Here is an 18,354-nt window from a genome sequence, read left to right as displayed (position 1 = left end):
TATTTTATCATGATTGTGTTTAATCACCTGCACAATTGAACCCGCATAGCTGGTGAACCCACACAGCAACTTTAATCATATATCATTTTATGCTTAAATGGGAATTACAGTACCTGGAAACTTTGCATTACTCACCCGGTTCAATTATCAACAATTATACTCCACCGTCACCTGACTACATAGCACTCTGCACATGAGATCCTCTCTCTAGAATATTCTGACTGAAATCATTAAATAATATTGCATCCAGGTTAAGCCAGTTCTGCAGAATCTAACCGGTAATGATACATTTCTAACAAAACAAACAGGGAAAACATAGATCTTGTTTTTTTGCTGTTGACTAATGAGGACACATTCTTTCGTTATGAAGCTCTGACAATGGGCTCACTGACACCATCAGTATCACCATCTTCCCCCCTCAGTCGCTCAAATTAGGATTCTCTTTCAGCATTTTTTAATCAGTTTGAGAAACATGCTGGGTTCGAAACACCCATCCCCATGAAAAAAAGCACCCCACCTCCAAAACAGCAAAGCCTTTTGGCGGTTGTGATTTCTTTCCTTTTTGGGCCCTGTTTCCTGCCCCTGCCGCGAGCCTGTGGAAACGAAGTCTCCCGTGACGTCGCCCCCCACTGGTCGGATGTATCCTCAGGTTTCCCCGTGCACCCCCCCCCCAAGCTCCTTTGTAGTGTCTGGTAATGGGAAGCCCCAAATCATTTCCAGCGTGGAGAAACACCTGCCACTCGAGTGCCCCTAACGAGGCGGCGACAGTGCGCGCGGTAATGAAGAGAGAGAGAGGGAGAGAGAGAGAGAGAGAGGGAGAGAGAGAGAGAGAGAGAGAGAGGGAGAGAGAGAGAGAGGGAGAGAGAGAGCGGTAAACAGAGAGACAGAGAGAGAGAGAGGGAGAGAGCGGTAAACAGAGAGAGAGAGAGAGAGAGAGAGCTCTGCAGGAATACTGAGGATCTGCCTGCTGCTCCTAGACCCACAGTGCTCAAGCTGAGTTGTTCTGCCTGGTTTCAGATTCTCTGTTTTCGCCTAATTAGACAGAATTTGCCATATTTCCGCAATGCTTTTAAAATGCATTTTTATTTAGAACTATATGCTAAGTAGATCAATCATTCAGTGTTTTTTTAAAAAAAGGTAAAAACATAATTTAAAAAAAAGGTGAAACATTGTTTTAAGCGTTTTTAAGGTTTTTTGTCACTTAAATGACTGCAAGACAGTACTTTGCTTAATAAGTAACCAGGTAGAGAGAGAAAAAACAACTGGTGCCATAAGTAAAATATGCATTTATCTACAGGTTTCTGCACTGAAATCCCCCCCCCCCCCCCATCATTCTGAGCATATTTCTTTGGTCATTAAATATGAAATGCTGTCAGATTGCTCTTCTAATTCCCAGTATAATTACCCCCATCTCTGAGCAATCAAGAACAGCAATTGCACACCAGTAACTGTGGCAATCATGGCCGTGCCACCTCAGGTTTTTACTTTTTTTTCCCTACTGCAGTTACCATAGCAATCGCAAGGAACCATTTCAGGCCTGGCTTGCACATTCAGCCTCCTCCTACAAAAGGCTGAAATTCCTGTTTTTAAACTACACAACCAGTTCCATATGAGTTGCTGCCGATCTTGCTTGCAACTGGCCCTATTCACATACGCAATATGTGTAATTAGATGATGTCGCACCTTTCAAACTGTACCTGACAAAGCTGTAATTAGCAACTGTAATCCTAGTGCACATGACATTCCACTGCAAACTGTAAATTCAGACTACGTCTTGGTTCCCAGATCCAGGACTTTACTTCCACCTGCCTGCAGGTACAAGCTGCTCAACTGTCTTGCATACTGCCTTAATAATAATAATAATAATAATAATAATAATAATAATAATAATAATAATAATAATAAAATTCAATTCGGTTTTTACTAATTTAAATTTTTTTAAAATGTTTTACAGATATTTGAAGCCCCAGGCCGAGCAAGCCAATTATTTAATCTCCATGTTCTGTGGTCAGGCTTTCAGACATCACTGGGTAAGTGGGTGGCCAATTAGTCCATGCTGACACATACTGTAGATGTTATGGAACAGGTGGTATTTTTGACCATGAGCACTTTGGATCTCATGGTCCATTATGTTGTAATATTGTAATTCCCTACACTTAGCTTACGATATCACAAAGCATGCTGCTTCCTAAGTCTTCACAGTCCCCCTCCCCAGCCGCATTTCAGACATTTTGTGATGCTGGCGATGGCACAGTCTATATGTTTCACAACGTGTTGCCGAGTGGATGATTACAATTGGATTTTAAATGCTTTATACGGCTAATTATGCAGAGCTAATTGTGTTGCGCACACAGCTGGAACCCAGTTTGTCTCCGTTACCCCCCCTTCCCCACATGCAAGCAAAAATATAGAAAGCATTCTATCTTTGGAGCACGTTTAGAGTACTGTGTTTTAGCCACTACACTATAAGAAAGTTAACGAGACTGGTTCTTGCTGTAAGGTCACAAGAGTAAAGACCTTTCGTCCTTCTAAAAAAAAAAAAAAGGCTCAAAATTTTGAATTTTTCTTTTGAATTTTGAAATTATAATTATTAAATACAATTCAAATGCCATTAAAGTGGGATATAGAAGTAATTTAATGCTTCAGACTTGACAAGTTCTGCCACTAAAACACCGGGACACACTCTGAGCCACTGATGCAGTGGGTAATATTAAAGAGGCACAGAGGCTAAATGAGGGCCAATGGGCAGAATGGCTTGTTCTCATAATCAAATATTCCTGTGTTCCTCTTGTGTGCTGTTACCATTCTGCTTTGTTATTAGACAGAGAGAAACGTAATTCCTTGAGTAACTCCCCTGTATTAGGTGAATAGGTCTTGGAAAACATGCATATTCCATCTAAAGGAAGCCAGGGAAAGCAATAAAAGTCCAGGTATCAGCCACATTGCCGCTGTGGTGCTGTGGATTTCTGAGCTTTGTTGCTGGGGTAGTGACGTAGGCTTGTTTACAGTTTGTGATCGTGGGGGAGTCAGTTCCTGGTTTAGTAACCCTGACAACGTCCCGAGGCTCGGTGGCTGACCTAGGGAGTGTCGGTGGAGTAGTTATAATCACAGGGGCTGTTTGTTTGTTATATGAAGAGGATGAAATGTGAAAAGGTTTGGAAAAGCGAGCTTTCCCCTGGGAACAAATAGCAGTGGGGCACCTTTACACATGTCAGGTCACCTACGTGACGTGATGATGACTGCAGTCTATTAAAAACTCTGGCCCCAGGGAGAGCTGGGTAAAAGCTTTGTGAGTCACACCATGTCCAGAAAACACCACCCACAAATCAACAAAAAAAATACCAATTTTCGTCCAGCGACTAATCGTGCAGTGCAGCTACCATCAACGAGTAGCTCAGACGGACAATAATAACGTCTTTTAAATGATATGCTATCCGAGAATTGATTTTTCCAATACATGAAACCACTGAAAGTGAACTATTTAATGATCTCTTTTTTTGGGGGGATTACTCTCGCAAAAGAACACTCCCTGAAGATTTTTCTTCGCCGAGGCTCCATTTTGTAAATATCTTTCACAGAGCAGACCCATTTTTCAGAGCTGCAATGATCCCATGGGACAAGGTCCCCATGAATTTCTTCGCAGACACAATTTAGCAGAGTGGTGGGAAAATTAAAAAAAAAAATCTTGGTGGCATTTCCTGGAACAGAAATGTCACTGAATACGTTCCAGACTTTCAAAATGTCACTGTCCTGAAAGGAACGGGCCATCGACTGGGGAATCTCACAGTACTAAAAATAAAAAAGCAAATATTTCAGAACACCATGCACATTTAACCAATTTGCTTATTTAAGCAGGTGGTTTTGAAAACTGGACCGGTAATGGACAGTACCCTTCAGCTTGATTTTTTTTTTTGAGTTTCTGTATAAATGAGTAAGAAGTAAAAAAAATGTACTCTAGAAAAGTTTAAACATGTTGCTTGTCAAGCACAACCATTCATAATGTCATTGACCACCATGCATGCCCTGTAATTGGACCAGTCTGCAGAAATGTCCTGTGACCTCTCCAAGAACATTTTTCTTTTTTTTTTTTAAATCGACAGTCAGACACATTTTCAAGTTAGCTTTCTTAGTGGAGTTTTTTTAAGTTTTTTTTTTTTTTTTTGTGGACCAACGTATATTTTTATCTGATAGATTTGAATGCTTCTTTTGAATCCAGAAGGCCATACTGGAGTTAGTCTCAGGTCATTCCAAAAAAAAAAAGATGGTAGGAGTACAAGCATGATGTGACAACATCATGAAAGTGAACTGTTGTGCTTGTTGTTCATCTTTACTATTTGGCAGGCACAAGCAATATTAATGACACGAAAAAGCATTATGCTAAAGTACCTGCTTCGTTCTTGACCAGTGAGTTCAGGAGAAAAGAATTGTGAGATATAACGGAAACCAGAACTGTACACTCTAAAATTTTTCATATGAAAGTCTTGGGAAAGTGTTTCTCTCATGTGTTCAGAAATATCAGGGCTCGCATTTCTATTTTTAAAGGGCTGTCATCCACTTTATATGTGCCAAGTCAGTAAAGTAAAACCAGATTGTTTTTGATCATGCTGCTTTGTTTTTTTTTTTTTCAACAATGGCTACACATCAAAGAGTAAACTCCAAAAACAAATATTTCTAATTTTAGCAAACTCTGTGATGCACATTTCTCTGATTATCCTGACAGCCACCGCCCCCATCCCCCCCCCCCCCCCCCCCCACACACACACAGCCCCAACCCCCCCTCCCCATAAACATGCACACCAAAAATAGACCTTTTTCAAGTTAGCAATAATGTGCACAGGTTCCAGGCTTTCTTCTCTGCCAGTGACAGGAGTGATCTTGTCTGTGTAGCCTACTTTTTATATAATATTTCTTTTTTTTGTCTGATTTATATACTTTCTCTAAACACTGTAATATGAATGTGTCTACCTTTTATCAGAGCATTGGTTTTTATGAACCTTTATCATTTTCCATTTAGTTAAATCTTCACTCATGACTACTTAAAGCTGATGTCTGCTGAACAAAATCGCTATCCATTTTTTAAAAGTGGATTTTGAAAAGTGTAATGCCGACATTTCCAACTGTAATCTCTCACTTTGCCGTAATTGCAGGAAATGCATCTTGGAACTGCTCCTGAGTGTGTTTCAGGCCGGATTCTGGAGACAGCCTGGTTTATGTTCAAACTGCTTCTAATTGATTAGTTTTGACAAAGAGCTGTTCGTTGCTCTGGCTTTGACATTGTGTGTCTGCTTCCAGTCTTTGAAGATAGAGCTGCAGTGTGTTAGTGCTGTGAGAATCACAGTTTACTTGACCTACGGTATACTGCATTTTAGCATTCAATCTTTAACATCCAATCAGCCATGTAAATGAAGCTTTATTAGCTGTTCAGCTGTTCAACAGTTACACTTGAAACAGTTACATGTGATGGGATACCTGTCTAATCTTAAATAAATAGCTGTTCAATTTTATTTAACAGAAAAGTTGCTTTGTACATCTAATTTTAAGTTTCAAACTATTTAATCTCTTGTGAAAACAGATGACAAACACCTGTGTCTGTATCCATTTCAATGAACAGCCCACTCAAACACTTAAGTAATTAAGACAACAGACTGTGTGCACTGGGTGCCCCTGACTCTGAGATCTCCTCATGGGAGATAGTCCACCTCCCGCGCATCGCGCGTGGGCGGCTGTGTCCTTCAAGAAACCTCTTGGAGGCGAACACCGGGCAGTGGCACTAGACACATGCTTCAGTGAACACAGTTTACTGCACACGCTCTGTTTGGAGCTGCGGCAGTCCCACAGTTCTGCGTTCACCATGGAAGTGTTGAGGAATGGTCTAGCAGTGGCACACATGCTGATTTCCCTCAACACCACTCAAGCATGAAAATATATGGGCATATGCAGGAATCTGGAAGATGGGAATTTTCCATGTCAGTACAATTCCTTTACTCTTTGGATTCGTTCATGTTTACGATGCCCTGTCTATTTTTGCTCCGTGAATCGTTGGCTTGATATTGAGTTTTTTTTTTTAGAAGAAGAAGAAGAAGAAAAATAAAACGCAAATTGTGGCCGCTGTATTTCTTGTACAGAGCTCCCAGCTCAGTGCAGTAAGTCCACGCGTTGCAGCTGGAGCAGCAAACTTGCCCCTGAATGGTGGCCATATCTGACAGGATTTGTTGACACAAATGTATCATTGTGAAAATAAATGATCGGTAAGATAAAAGAGATGGAAAAAAATAAATAAATGCTGGGATTGGGGGGGGGGGGGGGGGGGGGGTGTTGCTTTGTCCTCCAATTTGGACTTGAACCAGGCAAGAGCTGAACGCGAAGAGAAATCCGTCTCACTCCCGTAGCAGGGCCCTGAATGGCTGATCAAGGGCCGCACACCAGTACAATGCCAGCCTGGACCGTAAACAAACTATGCATTGTTTTCGTCTGTGTAAGCGCTTGTGCTGGCCAAACAAAACCAGGGACAGAGGACATGTCACTCTGCAAAGGAGACCATAAATCTTGCTCCAGTCTGTCCCAGGAACACGTCTCTGGGTGAGCTGAAACGCTGCACTCAAAAAGGATTTTCTTATTCATATCATACATGTATATTTTTATTTTTCTAACCGTATTAATTTCTATTTCCATTCATATGTGGATGAGTGCCGTAACTGCTCAACCATAATTATTACGGAAAACTAATATCTGTCATTTCTATAGGCTTCTGATATATTCCACAACTACAAACCAGACTTTACTACAATCACAACAAAGTAATGTGAGTTATTTTTGACACAACAAATGCATGTGGACAAAGTTATTATTTGAGTACATTTAGAAATGAGTAAACCCTGCTAAAACTGCCACCTTCCTCCAAATTACAGACCACTGCAAAGGTTTTGTATGTTTGGTCACAATAGGGTTTCATTTCATTGAAGTTTCAGACAATCTCAAAATTAAGCTGCCTGAATATTAACTGTGGAATGTTTAATGCGTAGTGGAATGTAAGATCATATGCACATATTCTGATGAATACTGTAAAAAAAAGCAAATGAAAGCAACTTTCTAGACACCCATTAAGCAAGAGATTTTCTCACAGCTAATTTGGAAAAAGTTTTAGTGGCTTGAGGAAAAAAAAGTTGTCTCATGAGAGGTTTATACTTGGAAAATGCTGCAGATTCAGCAGAAGAGATGGGGTGCATTTTGCGTCACTGTGAGGTCGACGTGTCACTGAAGGACAATGGCGACCCTGTGAGGTTTTCACAGAGGGTGGGCGATGGCCAAGCGGGCAGCATTGGCCAGTAACTCACCGCTCACAAAGAGCAGCACCAGAGAGAGAACCGGACACACAGCGACTGGGCTTTCTGGAAGGTTCTGACGTTAAAAGCGTCCTTTCAGCAAAAAATAAGAACAAAAACAGCTGCTGGACCATTTCAATGGAACCGTGCTTTGCTTTTATTCTTGCCGAAAATGTTTTGAGGGCCAACTCACGAAGTTCACTTTCATTCAAAATAGTTAACGCTCTCCACCACCGCAGAGCTTGAGGGTCTTGTTTTAAACAAGACCAGGTCAAAACCAAGTATATGGCTGGACCGGCCGACCAATGGTGTAACTTCATCACTCAGTCACTCAGCCACAGACATTCGCGTTTATAGGGCTGGCCCCGCTGTTGCGGTCCAGCCAAAAATATAAATAATAAAAAATAAAAATAAATAAATAGCTTTTTTTGCCACAGAATAGTTTTACCATCTCTGCTAATTGCTGGTTTCTACTGTATATGTTTAATCTGCAAAGGCCACATGAAGGTCATAAATGCTATGCTGTCTTGACGCAGGCTAAGCCAAATAATATATTTCATTTCTATGTTCTCTGTCTGTCCATATGTGTGTGTGTGTGTGTGTCTGAGTTTGTGCATCTGCCTTCTTTGAGATAATACTTTGCATAAACTATATGCATTTGCAAAGGGTATGTCAAAAGCGTCAGAACCATCCACTGTCTGCTGAATGACGTTTGAAGGGCAAAGCCATCCACATTTGAGCGTCCTGTGATGATAAAGTCTTTCAGCCAGACTGACAGGCAGGTCACTGAAAGTCTCTGAGGAGCAGAGGTGCCGGCATGTTCCTAGCATCAGAGAAATGTGTGTGCGTGTGTGTGTGTGTGTCTGCGTCTGTGTGTCTGTGTGTGCGTGGGTGTTTGTATGTGCATATGTGTGTGTGTGTGTCCCTGTGTGTGCGTGGGTGAGTGTTTGTATGTGCATATGTGTGTGAGTGTGTGTGTGTGTGTGTGTGAGAGTGTGAGTGAATATGTCAGGCAACTGAAATTCAGTCCCCTGTCCAATTGTCCAGATGTCACAGAAGCAACCCGCTCTAGTGAAATGTCAAGATGAAGATGAAGATGATGATGATAATGAGAAAGATGAGGTGGGAGCATAAAACATGCATTCACATAGCACCTTCACAGTAATCTAAAAGTGCTTTGCAGCTTCAGGTTGACTCACCTCAACCACAACTCATTTGTAGCACCCGTCTGGGTGATGCAGGGCATGAACTGTGATGCAAAGTTCGCCATAGATCTGTTAACGTGGAGATGTAGGGATTTATTTTGACCTGAGGTGATTAAATAGCTCAATTGAATATGGACACTGGGAATAAATACCTCGGATCTTGTGATATGTATAGGTCCTTTGAACACAAATCCACATTATAACATTGTCACACGCCGCAACACACCCCTTCGGACAGAAGAGTCGGAGAGATACGGGAATTGCAGAATATACCGGTCTTTATTTAAAATGAATAGAGAGAGCGTGATCCTGCAGAAATTAAATCAAACGTCTTCGCCTTTCACCCTCACAGGATCCAATAAATTAACACAACAAACTAAAATAACAAAGACAAAATAAACCAAACAGGCAAACAGCAGCTTTTAAGCTCCTTGCAGTCCGTGCAGCTGCCTCTCGATCTGGGAGATCCCCGGGCACAGCCATCTCCTGGGAAGAGAGTACACTTTAAATACCTGGACTAATTGGTAATGCGCTCCAGGTTTGTGTGCCTACTTAATGAGTAGGTGTGGTCCTTCGATTGCCCTGAACCTCTCTCCACAAACCGAGCCCTGCCACAAACATTCTTTCTGAAACACGGTTCCTCCTACAGAACAGTGTCCCCATCACTGAACGGGGCCATTGTTGTTATGTTTGTTCTGTTTGGATGTTTACCTTCAAAGAATGAACCAGGGCCAACCTCACTTAATCTCAGCCAGATGGATAAAATGATCCAGAAATGTTGACCGAATAATAGATTTCACTGCACTTCACACTCAACACTTCCTCATAGTGTTCTCTGTATGGAAATGGGTGATTATGCAAGTGACAAGAGGACCATAGGGCAGTATCTACAGTCATCTTATCAGCGTAAAAAACATGATGACAGTAAATATGATTAATAAAAAGGTTTCAAAAAGAGGTCTGTGCGTGGTGGTTGAGAGGCACTTAAACTGTATAACCCAACTCATTTTCAGAATGGCCATTTTTAAAGGATTGATTATTTTTTCCTGATATTTCAAGGCTGTGTGTGGTGTCTGCAGCATCGTTAGCCTCGCCCATTGCCCCCGTGGGAAAGACCCGTCTTACAGCCGGAGTGCAAAACCTCAGCGGTCCCTCTGAAGTGCACCAATCACACGGCCTCCTCGCTGACATTTAATATCTCCGTGTCTGCTTACACCGGGTGCTGTGGCACGCCAGTCCCTTCGCCGCGCACAATATGCTCGCTGTACCGTCTCAAACCGGCCAACCCCGGGCGCCCCAAACCCCTCCGCGCAAATTGGGGAGGACGGCGTGAGCTCACGGGCGCCACAATGGCCCGGTGTAACGGTGCGGACGGAGAGAGGACATCCTGGCCGCCGTTCAGCTTCGGGAAGACACGGAGATTACTTCTGCTCCCGTGGCTGGCCCACACGGCGGATAATTAACAAAGTGATCAGTCGTATCCCGGGGAAACGAGATGTCCTCGATCAGCGCCACAGCCAGCTCTTTCCTCATGCCTCACGACCTCTAATTATTCTAATGTTTAGCCCCATCTTTCTCGCGCTGAATGGAGACCACAAAGAGAAAAGGAGCATTGTTGCCATGGCTAACACGCCCGCCCAAACACATTTATCAATTCCCTTAGTGCTCATTTCATAGTCTGTTAGCTGGACCCTATAACTGGCAGCCCAGTTGAGTGACAGAGCATCTTTTCACATCAAAGTATAATTAATTTGCCCAAAAGCAAATATATAAAAGTGAAAAGAGTATATGCACCAAAATATTTTTTTAAAACAACATTTGGATGCAAAAAGATGGTCTTTTTTGAGCTGCAAGTTAAAATTTGTGTCTGTATTACATGAATAATTGTTCGTAACATTTACCCATGATTATAAATAATAAATACACAAATTTGGGGTTTTGTTTTGCAATAAATGCTTTGATTATGAAGGCTGTATTTCGGGGTGTTTTCAGGGGAATTACCACAGAATATTCTGAAACTCTCTCCATAGCCTCCTGGAGCACCACAATTCCATTGTTCTCAGCCTGACGGTAATTACTGGGGCATCTTTGCCAACGACAACCGCAGAAAAAGTAGCCACAGATTTCAGAGATTAGCTGCCGCCTCAAGGTAACCCCTACATCTACAGACCTTTACATTGCAGTATCTCTCTGCGGGATATGATGTCTGTGTCACACACGGCTTTCACAGCTTAGTGTTACATTCATATCCATTGCAACGACGGATATATTCACAAAAGCTGTGATTAAATCCCCAAGATGTCGCCATGCCTTTCCTGAATTCAATCCCTCTGGCTACAAATATGGTTCTTGTTTACTGAGTCACTCTTTCTGTCCCTTCCAGAACACAACAATATGGCACAATAATGTGTCACATTGCAGGCTTGATAAACATTCATCTTCTGAAGATTGAAAAGCTTTTTTTTCACTTTTTACCATTTAGTGAAATTTCACTTTGTCTTCTGGAGTGTTCCATCAAAGAGGTGACAAGGAAGTCTATGGTAGGGCAATACTTTCAAGGTGACCATGCTGTTACTGAAAAACAAGACTTCAAAGAAACACAAAAGTAAGCCTTATTCCAAACTCAGCAGGGGAAGTCTGGGATTTTGTTTGGTTTTGTGTTGGGTTTGAACAATGTCTCCGACTGTTGAAAATGAAAGTTTTGCATGTGTATGTGTATGTGTATGTGTGTGTGTGTGTGTGTGTGGGGCACAGTATGTGCTACTGTACTGTATTGGTGAGAGAGGAACGTCAGTTCCTTTTTTGGTGGAGGCTGATTTGCCTGCCAGGCCATGATTATCTTTGACAGGTTTCCATATTCAAATTTTGTATGTCCTGCTGGCAAGAGACACAAAGTTTTATAGCTTCAGATGCTATTCTCAATAACTTTTCACACACTTCCAGAGCCATAACATGAAGAAAAGTCAAATGAAGTAACTCACTATTCCACCCACATCTGTTACCTATCAGACTGTTGTGTACAGTACTGTGGAGTAGCCTGCAAACTCACAGGTTTGTGATGTTTATTCAGTCAGAATCCCAGCATAAGCACATCTAGCCACATCACAAACTTGCATGGAAATTTCTGCAGTGTTTTTGAGCACTGTCTAAAATGGATTTCCTGGAAACACAGAGCGCGCTCTATTCATATTTATGCCATTGCCATAGTAACCAAAATGTTCTTTCTGAATTTCAATCAATGGAACTCACGCTCTGCAATAAAAGAAAGAATCCATCCCCATGTCCTGAAATATCCACTATTTATTGTCTTTGTCAGTTATTGCTCTGTGCACTAGCAAAATTTATGCAGTTTCATTTTAGCTGTCTACAAATTGAATTTGAATACACATTACAACAGCAACAACAGGGATATTAATAACATATTGTGTGATTATTCAAAATATTACTGTTGCATATTAGCCTTATTATGAAACAATATGCAGTTATGCAAGATGTCATGCGTGTGTAAACAATTAATTTCTAGTGATAGTCCATAATACTGACATTCTGTACAGCCACAAATAATAGGCAAACCAGTGTGACATTAAAATCTAATGCCATTGAACACTGACAAGATGGTATGCCTGTGTGGCTGAAGTCTATTTGTTGTCTGTGAATCTGCAATTATGCTAAGAAATGTCAAAGACCCCAAATGACCTCTTGTAAACTTCCAGCCAAACATCACAGGTGCATATGCTAAACAGAACAGATGTGCAGAACAGAAGTTAATTCAATGTTCAGGCACAGATCTTTGGCCACAGTTGTCATTGTTCTGTTTTTAACGACCCCGTTTGGGTAGAGAAGATTGAGGGTGACAAATTGTGCGTTTCTCCGTCCTAGGAGACTTGAGTTGATGGCTTCAAAAAGCCATCAGAGCAGCCTGGAGGATTTAAAGAGCTGTCCGTCAGCCTTCCCAGCTATCCCTGGGGAGACCAGGCCCTTTTATCACCAGCAGGGTGGAAGGTGCTAAAGAAGGAGAGACTGTCAGAGGCCTACGCACCGTGAAAGGGCAGAGAGCCCAGAAGTGCAGGTCGTGATTTCACCACACCCTCAGGGGGGCACTGTCGAGGGCACTCAGCGCGACACTGCCACGGCCCGGTGGAAGTCATAGGGAGCAGAACGACAATCCGAAAACTGGGGACGGACAACAAGCATGGCAGGGGACCCTGCTGTTGCTCTTACGTTTCTTTTTAAGCTTTGAGGAATGTGGAGTGGAAGGGGACGCCATTACACTGAGAAATGCTCCTGTTGAAAAGAACGGTTCAGAAAAGAATGAGAACTTGTCACTTCACAACGGTCTACCATTCATCCCACGCTCATTCTGTGAGTACAAAGACTTTGGGGGTGGGGTTAGAAAGTACAAGGAGTTGCATCAAGTGCAGATAATTTCACTTGAACAGGAGAGGAATGTTGTGAACTGAAAAGAGATGGATAAAAGATCAAGCTTATTAGTTTCCAGTTTCTTCATTTATGGAGATGGCAGAGTCCTGTCTCCACACAGCATCTGATTAGAGTGCAGAGGACATGACAGACAGGAGTCAGATTGACGCACAAGTTTGCCTCCATTTCCCATCACTCCCTCTGACATGTTCTGTAGTCCTCACTGGAGCATTGTTGTCTGATGCTGTTTTGAGGGCTGGGTGAATGTTTTGCTGTTTGTCAATCCTGGCAGTGTGATTCTGCCAGAGGAAGAGCTAAGATGGTGGACAGTAGACAATGCCCTGTAAGTACAGGGGTCTGTATCATGAAGCAGGGTCACTGAGTTAGCTGGAAAACTGCAGGGAGTAAAACCCGGAAGCCTTCCAAATCTGGAACATGGACTGAAGCAAAAAGAGCTGCTCCGGGTTTTACTCAGTGCAGTCACCCGGCTAACTCATCGATCCTGCTCCGTGATACGGGCCCCAGGTCTGCAGGAGAGGTCGTTAAACTGCACAGCCCTGCAGCTGCTCAAAAGGAGGTCAGGGGCTGCAGCTGCCTGGCCTATCGGTGACTCATCAGAGCGTGACTCTCAGCGACAGCCCAGTCCGTCCTTTCAGGGACAAAACAGAATCAACTAAAAACAGGGGGCAAATTCAGCCAAAGAAGGTGAAAAATATAAATATAAATATAAATAAATAAACCATAAATATAAATGAACCAAAAATAAGCGTAACAATAAGGCAATTACTTATGATACATATACATACAAATAAATAAATATATTATGTATTACATAATATAGAAATCATATAGTGGGATGACTTAATGTTCTACAGTCCCACTATGGTAAAGCAGAGTGTAAGACTATCCTTACAGGTCCACATAAGGCCAGAAGAGATTATCAGGATTTCTCATGTACCCCCCCCATAACTACCCCCCACCCAATCCGTTCCCACCCCATATCACACACACATTCAGCCCAGTATGACCCCCCTCAAGAATCTCTTCCTGGAAAAGAAAGGAAATCCATGACAAGCTTGTAGGGTAGGGTGCCCACCCCTATGCCAGCACCGTGATGTCATCAGTCTGTCTCACGCTGCCAACAAGCGTAAATGAAGATGTGATCATCGCGGGAGGCAGAGGAGATGGATGCGTGCACTGAGACACCGGGCTGTCATAGGCTGAGACAGCCTGCTGTGTGGTACAGTCAGTACAAAAACAGTGGCATGGAGGACTGTTCAGCTCCATTGGGCTGTTTTTATTTTGGCTTTATGCGTCTGAGAAATATTTTCAACTCAGCTGTTCAATTCCCCTTTAATTGGATTGGTTTTTTTTTCCGTTTTTTTTTTTTTTTTCCTGAGATGGCAAAATATTCTTAACAAGTAACAAGCTCTTTTGGCTTGTTTATACAGTATGATCCCTTCTCTATTTGTTGCCCTCTCTGTTTACCCCCTGTCTGAATAAAAAAAAAAAAAGGAAGCCACAGGACCTTCGGAAAATGAGATTACGTATTTCTGTGCGATGCAGTGATTCATATGAAATTACCTCAGCAGGCAGCATATGGTCTGGTTACAGCAGCTAAATACATTCACGTGTTTCATTATTCGATTAGTCTTGTTTCGGCACAGTCTCTGGGTGGGAGGAGGGGGTGGGGGTGGAGTGCAGAAGGGGGCGATGGATTAGCATTGGGAGGGAGGGTGTGGTATTGCCACTGGACTGAGGACTGCTAGCTCGCAAACTCTTCTCTCCTCCGTCACTTTAAAGTCAAATGACATCATTTTAGCTGACTTGTTCATGCTAATGGGAATCCGTGTGTTCCATTCCACTTCAGGGTTAAATAAATGCTTCATGAATCGTAAATTTAAACACATTTGAAGCCACTGACCTTACAGAGTGGCGGGGATAACCCAAAGGCTTCTCTATCATTTCCTGTTTGGAAACAAATTCTCTTAAAGCGATTTCAGTGGCAAGCTTTGGGACCTTGCAAAGTCCTTTTAGCAGTTTCCTCCGACTCTAAATCATGGCTCTATCTGCGCAGACAGCACAGTGGCATATTTACAAGCGCCCATCAATTATTTAGACTAAGTGCTCGTGTTGTGGTGCTCCTCGCGCTGTTGTGAAAGGGTTATTCCAGCCAGCCAGGCATCCGCTGCGTTTGGAGCTCAGTTAAATTACATGGCTCACGCCGGGTCTAAAGACAGGGGCACACAACTTCCCAGAAGTCTCTTTGGCAATTTTACACATGACAGAGGAGCTAGAGGAGAGCAAACAGAAATGTGAAAAATGATGTCATTATCATAAGAAAAATGGGAGGTGTAGAAGTGGGTCAGTGGCTAATTAGGCCACGCCATTCGACTCTGTTCAGCTCACGTACCGCCAACAGAAGCAAGATTTCGCGTGTGGCAGAGCAAAACGCCGGAGCCATTGATGTAAGCACACCAGACTAGCATAGACTAATTCATTATCAGTAATTAATGAGCATTAAACAAGCATATCCCTGGGGTTCGCAAATGCTAGAGATTGTCTCGGGCACGTAATTGAATGGATTATAAAAGGGGGAGTAAATGTAGATTTGAGGAGGAGATTTGGCAGAATTTTTGCTGAGCATTGGACAGGACCAGCACAATGGGATAGGACTCAGTGGAGTACAAATGTTGTCTGTTAGGGGTGTTAATCATTTACCATTTAACCATAATCACTTAATATTTAATCAGCAAGGATTTTAAATATTTAGTATAATTTGATTGTATTGTCAGTGAAGGGGTAAATGTACATTTGGAACACACTTTTTTAAAATTACAAATGATTTTAAACATAGATACAATGACAGGCCCAGCTTAAGTGTTTTCCATGTCGACAGTATCCATTTTCAAAGTGTTGCTCACTCTATAGCAGGCTGCTCCACTCCTTTTAAATGTGACTCCATCTCCACCCACTCCTGGACTCCATCTCCCATGAGTCCCTGTACCTTCTATGTGTTCTAGGTGCTCTGTGTTTCAGATACAGTAAGGCAGTATGGCGAACAGCATGTATCAGTTATTTCTGCACTGAATCACCATGACGCCTTTTATTTTAAGGGCATTCTTCTTTTATTGCATCGTTTATGGAGTGAAGCAGGGACCTTCTTGTCATGCTTATTTTAAATAGCGGTTGTTACAGAAACTGACTCGATGGTTGCAAAAAAAGGCAATTACTTCTGCGTGCATGCCCAGCGGAGAGTGTTACAGCTAAGATCCCGGAGCTGGCCGTCTCACAGCCAGAAATGGAAAAGTGATACTTTCTTAAAGCAGGAATATATGAGATTTGCCAGTGACATCATATAAACAGAGTTAGGAGCTCTCAACAGGCAATGAGTAATAAAAGGAGAGAATGTTCAGATATCTGGGGGAAATGATTTGCTTTATTTGCACAAGTCCTGAGTGATCTTGAAAAGCCATAAAATGGCTGGAAATGTGCTAAATACACAGAGGTAGCAAAGACATAAAAATGATGGCAGTACTCTTGCTACCTGTTGGTTTTTAAACCACTGCATCGGTGCTAATGGACCCAGTAATGCAGGAACCTCAAGACCATATATTACACACAGTAAATATTCTACACTAATACACATGCTCTCCACTACTCCCAGCTGAAACGCTTCTATGATGCATCTGAAGTGTTCCGTAAAATCAATAGTTCTGTTATAGTGGCACTTTTTTGCATGCGTAAGTAGATTGAGGAGGAGAGGAGAGTAAATCAGATGGGGGAATATCTTATTTTTCTATTGGCTGCTCTTGGCTAGTGCGAAGTAGCAGTTGAGACTGCGCTATCTGCCTGTTGATGGAAGGTATTCAGGGGTGTTCAAGTTTGTGAGCCTCTGAATGCGTGATCTTCATTTCTGGTCCTGGAGAGCCGCAGGGTCTTCTGCTGGTTGTTGTCGTTACTCAGCACTTAATTGATCGAATGAAGCAGTCGACTACACGGTCAACCCACCTCACCAGGTTTCTTGGGTCTGAATCGGTTGCCGATATTAAGGCGGAAACAAAAACCAGCTGACCCTGCGGCTCTCCAGGACCAGGATGAAGATCACCGCTCTAAATGACACAGAGGCGAACTGCAATGAAAGAGCAGACAATCGATTCAGTCCTGAGTTTGCTTACGCTCTCACACATGCACACGTGCCTCATAACACACCGCTCTGCCCTCGTTCTAACGGTTTGCACACCCCTAATCCACATCTCCCACTCCGAGTCTCTGACAGATGGAGAGGGAAAGAGGTGGGGGGTAGAAGTGTGTCACTGGGTCACTTCTTCCCTGCCTGCTTCAGGGGAGATAGTGGACACTGATCCCGGATCAGTAAGGAGATGTGTTTACTGTACGGGCCCCCTTTTTCCGAAACGCCGCCACGCCCGGGCCCGATTTCGGCTGCGCTCAGCTGCAGTGCCGGGAGGTGTTGAGAGGAACCGCGGGCTGGAATTCCGCAGTAAAACCTCACAGCTGTGCCTCACACGGGACCAGACTGCTGTTAATTCCACTTCACAAGGTACAGGCCACACACATACATGCGTTTTCTGCACGCGTTGCGCAATATCTTGTGTGACTTTTTGCACAGGAAGAAGATCGCCATCGACTCCGCAGAGCAGAAGAACGTCAAGAATTTTCACAGAATGGTTCATTCTTCATCGTTATGTGCCGGGGGCGGTGCCAAAGGCATCAGTAGGTGATGGAAGACTCCGGAACATTTGGCACCGGGCCTTGGGTATACGCTCTGCAGGTGCTGGCTTCCCCCTTTCTGAAAGAGCCAGAAGATTTATGAAAGCAAGAGATGGGGTCATTGGCCTGGAACAGTGCAGAGAGACAGAAACACAGAATTTATGATTTATGCCAGCATTGACAGGAAGGGAGGAATGGTAGAGGTCCTTGCTCCTGGATTTTAGCTCTTAATCTCTATTAAATGAACAGGAAAATGCTAAGTACTTATACAAGGGCCTTTTCAAACCACACGCGTTCAACAAGGAAATATCCAACAGTAGTGAGAAGACGAAGGCTATACAACAAGAAAAAATGAAGAGAGGGGAATTTTATCTTATCTACTGTATGTGAACATTTATTGCTGCTGTATGTTCTTTAATCGTGGGGTCAGTGTGTGCAGGTGACATAATTTCTCTGCTTTCAGTGTTTTTTTTTTCACAGAAAAATAAATGGGCTGAAAAATGGAGCATTTAACATTTTTACATTGGTATGAGTTTTATTTAACCTGACTGTTATTATATGTTCCCCATTTCCTTGTAGGGAAAGTCCTGTTTAATTTCCGTCTAAAGGACTGACCCATCACCTTGCTGGGTTGCCTGAGCATGTGGCCGTTAAGTCTGGATTATGCAAATCCAATG

The sequence above is a fragment of the Anguilla anguilla genome, chromosome 7 (genome assembly GCF_013347855.1).
Source record: "Anguilla anguilla isolate fAngAng1 chromosome 7, fAngAng1.pri, whole genome shotgun sequence".
Lineage (NCBI taxonomy): Eukaryota > Metazoa > Chordata > Actinopteri > Anguilliformes > Anguillidae > Anguilla > Anguilla anguilla.
The sequence above is the reverse complement of the archived record's forward strand: the minus strand, read 5'-3'. Positions refer to the sequence as shown.